The following is an 11,387-nucleotide window of genomic DNA, read 5'->3' as shown; positions in this document are numbered from 1 at the left end:
AAAAGACCCACTCCACCCTTTGCGTTGACAGAGGTGTGTGTGTGTGTGTGTGTGTGGTGTTTCCATGGCACGTGAAAGCTTTCATATCCGTCCAATCACAGCTCACTTCAGACTGAGGATTTTTTGGACCACGACCAAGAAAGCGATCTTCTCTGGAGCTTAAAGACACTTAATACAGGTAGTGTGGACTCTTTTAAATGGCAGCTTTTATCTAAGTTTAGAGATCACTTTGAGGGACTTTTCAAGCATGACTCACTGACTTACAAGAGACTGAAGTGAAACAGGTTACACCCATAGATGTAGCCTATAGAAATTATGTTCCATACAAAGCCTAAAAAGCAAATAAAAGTCCATGGAAGGCATAAAATTACGCTTTTTTATTCCAAATGAATAAAATAAGAACAAGAAAAAGTAATGAAAAGAAACAAAAGTAAAGATATATATATATATATATATATATATATATATATATATATGGTATGCATAAATATGTGTATATAATAAATACAATGTTTTTCAATCTCAAATTATTATCTGTGACATTTCATGACATTTTAAAATTTTTGGCGTAAAATGAACAAAATAATTAATGAAGCATTTTTTTAAATTTTATTTTATTTTCTTTTTTTTACAGTTTTTGCATAATTTGCAAATGACTTGAACATTTGAGTGATTCAAATAGTTAAGTAAACAAAGTAGGCTACCCAAACTTATGTGTTTGTCTGTATTTGTGCAATTTCTCTCTCTCTCTCTCTCTGTGTGTGTGTAGATAGATAGATAGATAGATAGATAGATAGATAGATAGATAGATAGATAGATAGATAGATAGATAGATAGATAGATAGATAGATAGATATGGCACATGTATACTACATATCATATGTCTCCTACATATCAGTTTATGTATGACACTAAATACTTATCTATGTAAGGACAGTCAGGAAATGGCCTATAGCTTGAGTCACAAGCTTTGGTTTCTTGACTGGAACTTACAGTAGATTGACTTCCCGTAACTAAAAGACCCTTAAAGACATGTGATACAAAAGTCCTGTGTCAGTGTCTCTCAGAAACCACTCCGGAAATAACTGTCCTCACCTTAATAGCCTCTCATCTTAGTTCATGACAAATACTGTCATCCAACAGGAAATACTCCCACAATTACACCTGAGAGCTCATTCCGTCATGTGTCATGTTGTATTTTTTTTCTGTGTAGTGACTCAGAGAAAAGTGCTTTTGTTAAAAGGTGGGTGCAAACACTAAAGTTGCCCGTCGTTGGCTTTTTTTTTTCTGGAAGGTGAATCACCAGTAAATCTCAGTCCTACTTTTGTTGTTATGTCTTAAATCTACTTGAATCGTGTTATACCTTTTTGTGCAGCGCCAGATTGTCCATCTAGATGTGAGATATCAAGATATCAGACATTTGCTGGTTTCTGTCAGGTCTTGATGAGACAAGTCAAGACTCCACCGACAGTGAGCTATTTTACAGAACAGCAGACATAATTTTGTCAGTCATGGATCATAGGCATGATTGTGTTTTCAACCTAAAAGGGTCCATTAATCACATCAAATACTTCAGTGAGAAATTCGTTCAGTAAGTTTTAGCCTTTGTCTGGTGTAAATGTAACAGTAAAGTGTTTTTACATGTGCTTTCACTGCAGAAGTTGCTGCCTCAATCATGAGTGGTTGCTATGCGGTTGGTAGGGTGTTTTGAGGGATTTGTTTATGTCTGGCTTATCAAACACCATCAAAAAAATTATATTGTAGTATACATCATTTATCCACTATCCATATTTTAAAAATATGATATTATTTTATTAAATACCATGGTGTTTTGAAGTTTTTTTGCATTGTGTTGCCAGGGTGTTGCTATACAGTTTTTAAAGTGTTTTACATTTTTCTTTCAGGTTTGCTTTATTAAACATGAGTAATTATGATATTTTAAATAATATTTAATAAATAATTACTCATTACCAATAATAAAACCAATAAATATATTTTTTTTTCACTGTGTTGCCAGGGTGTTGCCATGCAGTTTTTAAAGTGTTTGAAGTTTTTCTTTCATGTTTGCTTTATCAAACATGAGTAATTATGACATTTTAAATAATATTTATTAATGAATTACCCATTACCCATGATAAAACAATATGATATTTTTGCACTGTGTTGCCAGGGTGTTGCTATACAGTTTTTAAAGTGTTTTACATTTTTCTTTCAGGTTTGCTTTATTAAACATGAGTAATTATGATATTTTAAATAACATTTAATAAATAATTACTCATTACCAATAATAAAACCAATAAATATATTTTTTTCACTGTGTTGCCAGGGTGTTGCTATACAGTTTTTAAAGTGTTTTACATTTTTCTTTCAGGTTTGCTTTATTAAACATGAGTAATTATGATATTTTAAATAATTTTTAATAAATAATTACTCATTACCAATAATAAAAACAATAAATATATATTTTTTCACTGTGTTGCCAGGGTGTTGCTATACAGTTTTTAAAGTGTTTTACATTTTTCTTTCAGGTTTGCTTTATTAAACATGAGTAATTATGATATTTGAAATAATATTTAATAAATAATTACTCATTACCAATAATAAAACCAATAAATATTTTTTTTTCACTGTGTTGCCAGGGTGTTGCCATGCAGTTTTTAAAGTGTTTTAAGTTTTTCTTTCATGTTTGCTTTATCAAACATGAGTAATTATGACATTTTAAATAATATTTATTAATGAATTATCCATTACCCATGATAAAACAATATGATATTTTTGCACTGTGTTGCCAGGGTGTTGCTATGCAGTTTTTAAAGTGTTTTACATTTTTCTTTTAGGTTTGCTTTATTAAACATGAGTAATTATGATATTTTAAATAATATTTAATAAATAATTACTCATTACCAATAATAAAAACAATAAATATATATTTTTTCACTGTGTTGCCAGGGTGTTGCCATGCAGTTTTTAAAGTGTTTGAAGTTTTTCTTTCATGTTTGCTTTATTAAACATGAGTAATTATGATATTTTAAATAATATTTAATAAATAATTACTCATTACCAATAATAAAAACAATAAATATATATTTTTTCACTGTGTTGCCAGGGTGTTGCCATGCAGTTTTTAAAGTGTTTTAAGTTTTTCTTTCATGTTTGCTTTATCAAACATGAGTAATTATGATATTTTAAATAATATTTATAAATGAATTACCCATTACCTATGATAAAACAATATTTTTTTTTTTTTTTTGCATTGTGTTGCCAGGGTGTTGCTATGCAGTTTTTAAAATGTTTTACTTTTTTTCATGTTTTCCTTATTAAACATGAGTAATTATGCTATTTTAAATCATATTTAATTAATTAATGATCCATTATCCATGATAAAACCACTAATTATGATATTGTTTTGCAAGATTATAGTCGTTGACTTATCTTAATTAGACCTATTGCTTTGAAAAATTATCTTTGATCTTTGGAATTTTCTGCTCAAGTAAAACCAAAGAATAAATACACAGTTTCTTTGGCCCACAATCTGAAGAACAGCAAACATCCCACATCAAACTCAGTTAAAGATTATCCAGAAACCTGTTCACCTGCTTAAGGTAGTCAACAGGTAAAACGTCAGCATTGTTAATTGTTTTCCTCTTGTGTTTGGAAATAGATTTGAGGAAACATTTAGTTACCACACTTTATATCAAAAGAAGTTGCCAAGATTAAACAAAACACAAAAGCCAGTCACAAACAGACTGAATGAGTGATGAGAGTGCTTTAATGACCAGGGCTCAAAAGCCACTCTCAGATTTAATGCTCTCAATAGGCTTCCTAATGATGCATGAAATCGGTGTTTCATTTCACTTGACAGATTATTCTTTGTAATCTTTTTCAGATTACTCTGATTTTCAGAGCCATCATTAGGCATATGGGATTGTAATGCTGTGCATAGAAAATGAAACTCCCACAGATCAATAGAGAATCACATTGAGCCATTCACATCCAAACCTGCAGCTGCTCTTCTAAAGCTTGTTTACTTTAGTTTGAAAGGAGCCTATTTGAAACTGAAAGGTTTTTCGGGCCCACGGCATTGCCATAATAAGAGGAGAGGTGTCAGGGGTCAAAGGGCCACAGGGAGAAGATACAGACCATGTTTCTGGAAGGTAATTGCTCTATTGATGGGTTTGGGATCTTGGCTTTTGTTCAGTCCATATGTGCTTCTGTGGCTCCAACTCAATGCAAGTTAGAGGTGTGTGTATGAGCAGGTATTAGACACACCAATGCTCATGCACATTCAACACCTTATCACACCCTTCCTTGACCTAGATTTGGTCTCAGAGAACATATCCCACCTCATCTTAAGGATCTCAGACTTTCTTCTGAAACTCAGCACAAGCAATTTAATCTCATCGCTGTCTACACAATTGAGTAGAGATCTCAGTTACATCATATATGACATGCGCTTATTCAGCTGATAACATTTAGATTTAGATATCAAATGTTTTTGATTTCAGAAGCACTTAAGCATACATGTGCAGGCATTCAACTGCAATGTGGAATTCACTGATTTGTCTAGAAGAACTGAAATGCATACAGTCCTCCACACAGTTCCTTATCATACTAGCGTTTACAACAGCCTGTAAAAGACACTAAATTCATGTTTGTGTTCTAGCATAGTATACACTTCGTAGGGTACACAGTTTTACTTCTTTTGCAATAAAGATGGACTTCAGTTTCTGAACCTGAATGGCATTTTTTGAGATTATGATGTACTAGTTGTACGAGATGCCAAAGCCATAATATGGATAAATAATCAGGTTCATATTTCACCCTCAAATCAAAAGAAAAAGGTGTGTATAAAGACTTGTCACATTATTGTCATGACAATTTGACATTTTTCCATGTTTTTGTGATATACAGCCATGTGCATTTATGCATTTATCAGGTGCTTTTAAGGCTCAGCTAAGGAACTTAAATAATGCTCATTATTATAATTAAAGGGGTGGCTCATTGCAATTTCACTTTTTTAGTGTGTGTAATGTTGCTGCATGAGCATAAACTGTATCTGCAAAGTTACAGCGTTGAAAGTTCAATGCAAACAGAGATATTGTCTTTTAAAGTTATGGCAGTTTAATGCAACCGGTTTGGACTACAACGAGCTTCTTCTCGGGTTGGTGACATCATAAACCCTGCAATTAACATAAACCCTGCCCACGGGAAAACGCAACAAAATGGGCGAGGCCATGTCGTGCAGCATTATGGAAGCGGAAGAGTTGTCTACACCGGACGTGCACGGCGCGATGCAACGCGTCAATAGATAATAGAACCCATTATTTTTAAATGCAGAAGCTGCTGTTTATGTGCCCCAAACTGTAAGTGTTTTATTGTTTGTACATGTCTTTTAAATGTATAGTTCTGTTGCTATTTTTTGGTTGCATCAAGGACGTAAACAAAGACCAACGCGGTTTGGTTTCGCTAGTTAGCTACAGTTGTTCATGCTATAAATTAAACGATACCATACAAAACTGTATATTGAAAGCTAACATAAACAGCAGTAAGATTTACAAGTGACAGCATATCTAAACACTTTGACACAAATACAAATGGAAATACTTATTCTACTTATTATACTTACCATTCAGAAACGTCCTTTAAAAACCGTGCTTGCAGAGGTTCTGATTGACCCTCTTTATCATTATTGCTATATGGGTCTGATTTGGGCTCAAATTGATACGGCAATATAGACGCCATTATTTACATTTCCACTGAAGCACATGTAACAACTAATGGTAAGGGGCATGGCGTTTCCGGACGCTTCAACGAATCACAATACACTAGGCCAGCTAACCAATCTGAGCCCATTGCATATTTCGGAGGGAGTGGTATCACAGAATCAGGAAGGCAAACCGGCCATTCAAATGACAATGGAAACAGCGGTGTAGAATAAAGGTAAAATATGGCGTTTTTTTTAAACGAAGCATTGAGACATGTTAAACTGCGCCCCATAGACACAATCAAGCCTAGAAAAAAAACAGTGAACCACCCATATAATTATGTATTTATACAGTGAGTGTACATAGCAAGCTTTCAAGGAAAATATATATGGAACATATTTGGATATATATACAGGAACAATATATATATATATTTACTCTCATAGTCCAACACCCCTCAGGCTCTTTCTCTGTTTGTTGTTGTGTTATTATATAAATCATTCCACTCATTTACATTTTGACTTTTCTCTCTGACTGGAGGCAAAAAACTTAAAAGCAAACAATCTATTGAAGTGCTAGTCTTTCATTCATTATTCATGGCTTATGTGTTTCCGTCACCTGTTTAGTGAGCCTCTCCTCTCTTCCTTCCACATGAACCAGCTTCTCTTTAAAACTCTTCAATGCAATTGTCTACCTTTAGCTTTGCAAACAACAGATGCCACATGCAAAAATAGCTAAAATAGCAGGAACAGTAAAATCCCCAGCCTTTAAATCAAGCATTGTTCCTGCTGTAAAGACCTGCAGGAGACTGAAGCCGCAGCAGCTCTGGCGGATTTACAAGAGACCCGGAGGGCCGTTTAAAGTGGGACGTGTGTGGCCCGACACTCAGCAGAGGTGCTTAAAATCATCAGGGCTTGACTGTGTAGAGGAGGAGGATGAGACACATAAAGGAAGACATAAAAACTGCAGTGCAGATGGCCGACAGAACTTTGCATCCACAGTCCACAGACAGAATGGGGCTTTAATGATGTCACTTCTGTCACTTTTTATGGAACTGAGCTTTTGTGAAATAAACTGGGAGACATTTAGATTACATTTATGCATTTGGCAGAAAATTTCATCCAAAGCAATTTACAGTACATTTCCTTGGGAATCAAACTCATGACCTTGTTGCTACTGCCATTTTTTTTACTGTTTCAGCTACAGGAATGGTGCACAGCCACATGATACAGTAGTAACAATGTTAAAATGAAACTATTTTTGGCTAAAAATATCCTAAAGGACCTTGAATTAATTATTTTGTATTCAAATAAATTCAACAATCAATACACAAAAATGCTGGGTTAAAAACAATACAAGTTATGTTGAAAATGGACAAACCCAGTGATTGGTTTGTTTTAACCCAACGGTTGAGTTAAATGTTTGCCCAACCTGCTGGGCAGTTTTATTTAACCCAACTTTTCTTTAAAAAATTACCATATGGCTGGATTAAAATGAACCCAAAGTAGGTTGGAAATTAAAAATCAGACACATAATTACTCGAGGCAACAATAATAATCAAAAGGTGAACATTTATTAATAAGAAATTTAATAAATGTTTGTTGATTAATTCATATTCATTAAACTTATTAATAAATGTTCATTTATTAAACATTTTAATACATTTTAATTTCCAACATACTTTGGGTTCATTTTAAGCAAACAATACAGTAATTTTTAACCAATAATTGGGTTAAATAAAACTACCCAGTAGGTTGGACAAACATTTAACCCAACCGCTGGGTTAAACAACCAAATTGCTGGGTTTGTCCATTTTTAACCCAACTTGGGTTGTTTTTAACCCAGCATTTTTAGAGTGTACATAGAAAACAATAAATGCAAAGAAAAAAAAAATAGATTTTTGTTTGATTGTGAAGTGCTTGCCTGTGCCGAGGGTGGCTGTGGATGTAATGTTATCTTAGTATTATTTATGTCCTATTATATTTTTAATAATGCTTTGAATTAGCTTTTATTTTTTAGATATACACTCTAAAAAATGCTGGGTTAAAAACAACCCAAGTTGGGTTCAATATGGACAAACCCAGCAGGTTGGGTTAAAAGGCACCTATTATGCCCTCTTTCACATGATGTAATATAAGTCTCTGGTCTTGTCAAGTTTCAGCTTAAAATACCCCCCAAATTTTCCCCTATTTGGGGGTGAGCAAAAACATGCCTTTTACTATATTACTATATTGCTGGCTAAAAAAATAAATCCAAAATTGGTTGAAAAACATGGCTGGGTGAAAACAACCCAATCCCTCACTCTAAAAAATGCTGGGTTAAAAACAACCCAAGCTGGGTAAAATATGGACAAGCCCAGCAGGTTGGGTTAAAAGGCACCTATTATGCCCTCTTTCACATGATGTAATATAAGTCTCTGGTCTGGTCAAGTTTCAGCTTAAAATACCCCACAAATTTGCCCCTATTTGGGGGTGAGCAAAAACATGCCTTTTACTATATTACTATATTGCTGGCTAAAAAAATAAATCCAAAATTGGTTGAAAAAAATGGCTGGGTAAAAACAACCAACCACAACCAACAACAACAAAAGCAGTTTTTAGAGTGTATTTTTATTTTTAGTAATTTTTGTTATATGCTTTTGTCCTTTTTATTCGTTTTTTTTAATATATATATATATATATATATATATATATATATATATATATATATATATATATATATATATTTAGCTGTTTCTAGGGTGTTGCTATGGTGTCGGTTCTCAGAGCTAAGTTAACTATTGGTCACCGCAATTTTGCTAAGTAAGACATGTTTTTGGATCAACGTATTTTGTAACAACATTCCTGGCAAACACAGTCCTACAATGTAAAAAAGAATTGTTGGTTTAACTTAAAAAAGTTACCTGGCTGCCTTAAAATTTTGAGTTCACTGAAATTAAAAATCTGAGTTAATACAATGAAGGCAATTGATTTAATCAACAGAAACTCAAAATATTATGTTATCTGAACCACATTAATTATCTAAGTTGATTTGACAAAAGAAAAAATGTTGTGATAACAAATCATGAAAATAATATAAAGAGTAACCCTAAACCTTACCCTACCCATAAGTTATCCCTAAAATCAGAGGGAAACTATAACACTGATGTAGAAGCACCTAACCCAGGTTGTAAGCCTAAACTCGACATAAACTGTAAACTTGTCCCTCAAATCTGATTGGATTTTTGGAATGTTGTTCCAGGGTCAACAAACATGTTGATCCAGGTACGCTGTACTTGTTGAAATCACATTCACCGTTAACTATCAGTGCAGAAACTACTTGTTACATTCAAACAAAGTGCACTTTAATTAAAGTAAAATATAATAGTAGAATTATTCATACGCAGGTATTATGTAAAATGTTCATATGTAAAACATTCCATGTATGTATCCATGCCATCTGTGTACTGTAATGGACTTTTTGTGAGACAAATGTACATCCATAAAGAAAGTGACTTTCGAAGTGTCAGTTTTACGGCAGTCTTGTGGGGTGAAAGAGACAATCATGAATATGTTTGGGAACCCATCTGTCTCCCTTTTGTTAAATTACCCAACAAGCAGGCATCTGTATTTAGTATTGTACACGTGCAGGTAATTATTCACAGAGGATTTTCATGTATGTGTGTCTGTGTGTGTTAACATAGAAAGAATACTTAGCCTAAATGTAAAGTGTATATGTATGCATGTATATTTGCATGTGTGCATGAAAAAGAGAATCCAGTACAATCTTTACTGCACAAGAAGTGTCAACATGAACTTTGAAAGGGAATTTGTCTTGGGTGTGGAGGTCTTGGGTCACCCTGACAGAATACGCCTGTATCTAGTTTATTTTAAAACGAACACAGGTAATTCATTGCGTGTTCCGTTCAGTTGGAGCGTAAACAGATTTCCTCAACTCTTTGGTATTGCATGAACCGCTCTAGTGGTGCTTTTGCAGAAACAAGTTCAGAGTTTCCAGGATACATTGACAAGCAACCAACCCCCTCAGAAAAATCACACAACATTCCAGTCCTCAAGAACAATTGAGGATGCCTGACTAAAGACGGAAACAGTTGACAGAGACGTGTATCTGCAAGTGTGAAAGCATGACATCAGTATGTGCAGTGGCCCATTCATTTATGCTCCCTGAAAAGGAAAACCTATGCCTGAGAGGGATTGTTTCCTGTTAGACATGTTAAATTAATTGTGATATGCAATATTTTTCAGACCAACACAGAACGACAAGCAACATATTATAAATCTTCTTTTTTTTTTTTTAAGCACTTTTTTTACTTGCAATAAAAAAAATGTAGGAAGCATATTGAATTTATAAAGTTACTTAAAGGATTAGTTCACTTTCTAATGAAAATTAACCCAAGCTTTACTCACCCTCAAGCCATCCTAGGTGTATATGATTTTATTGTTTCTGACGAAGATGCTGATCCTGAAGCATCCGAGCTTTATAATGGCAGTAATGCTCTACCAAACAAGTATGAGCCGAAGAAACAGTTTCCATCCACATCCATCCATCATAAACAGCTCCAGAGGGTTAATAAGGGCCTTCTGAAGCGAAGCGATGCATTTGTGTGAAAAAATATCCATATTTAACAAGTTATGAGGTCAAATATGTAGCTTCCGCCAGACCACCTTCCGTATTCTTCAAAAAGCGTACGCTGTATGTCCTACGCCTTCCCTATTCAACTTACAGAACTGACGCGATGCCAGTTCCGTTTTTTCCGTAATTTGAATACGGAAGGCGGTCTGGCAGAAGCTACATATTTTACTTCATAACTTGTTAAATATGATTTTTTTTACATAAACGTATCGCTTCGCTTCAGAAGGCCTTAATTAATGGAGACACTTTCTTCAGCTCTCTCACATTACTGCCATAAAGCTCAGATGCGTCAGGATATTTATTAATATTTCTCCAAAACAAGAAAGTTATATACACCTAGGAAGGGTTGAGGGTGAGTAAAGCTTGGGGTAATTTTCATTTGAAAGTGAACTAATCCTTTAAGGGTTGGAATCAGTCAATCTGTGTTGTGTTTCTTTCAAATGGCATATTTCCAGTTGAAATGAATAATGTATAATTCTCACGAGGTAGGCTACCTTCATCTGGTCGATTTTTGAAGACAGCATAGATGTAGCCTAACCTATCCTTCACTGCCTTTGATAGCTATCCTGTGTGATCCATGCTGTGACAGTTGAGTTAAAATTAAAGATGGCGTCTGAACGTTGCTGTTGGTGGTCAGTTTGTGTGTAAATGTACGTTTTTAACCAACGTTTTCCACTTCTGATATCATTTCTAGCGAGAAATTACTATTGTAGAACCAAAGACTATAATAGAAAAACACAAGATGCATCACTGGTATTGTTTTGAATGGGAGAAGAAAGTGCAACGCCGCGCGCAATATGGCTGAATAAGTCCCGCCTTCTAAATAAGAGCCAATCCCCGATTGATAAAGTCATCGCGTCACTGCAGCGGCCGTTAGAATCACCGTTTTCTATCCGCTTGTTAAGTCGTGACGTAAGGAACGCCGTTTCCGGGTCCAAGCCTCGACTCGTTTCACTTGAGAATGCCATCGACGGCCGTTTATGAGCGCTATTTATTCATATTAAACATCAAACATTTAAAAAAAGTTAAACATTTAAAATACTTACAGTG

Source organism: Megalobrama amblycephala, linkage group LG21, assembly GCF_018812025.1.
Source record: "Megalobrama amblycephala isolate DHTTF-2021 linkage group LG21, ASM1881202v1, whole genome shotgun sequence".
Classification (NCBI taxonomy): domain Eukaryota; kingdom Metazoa; phylum Chordata; class Actinopteri; order Cypriniformes; family Xenocyprididae; genus Megalobrama; species Megalobrama amblycephala.
This window is presented reverse-complemented; position numbering follows the sequence as displayed.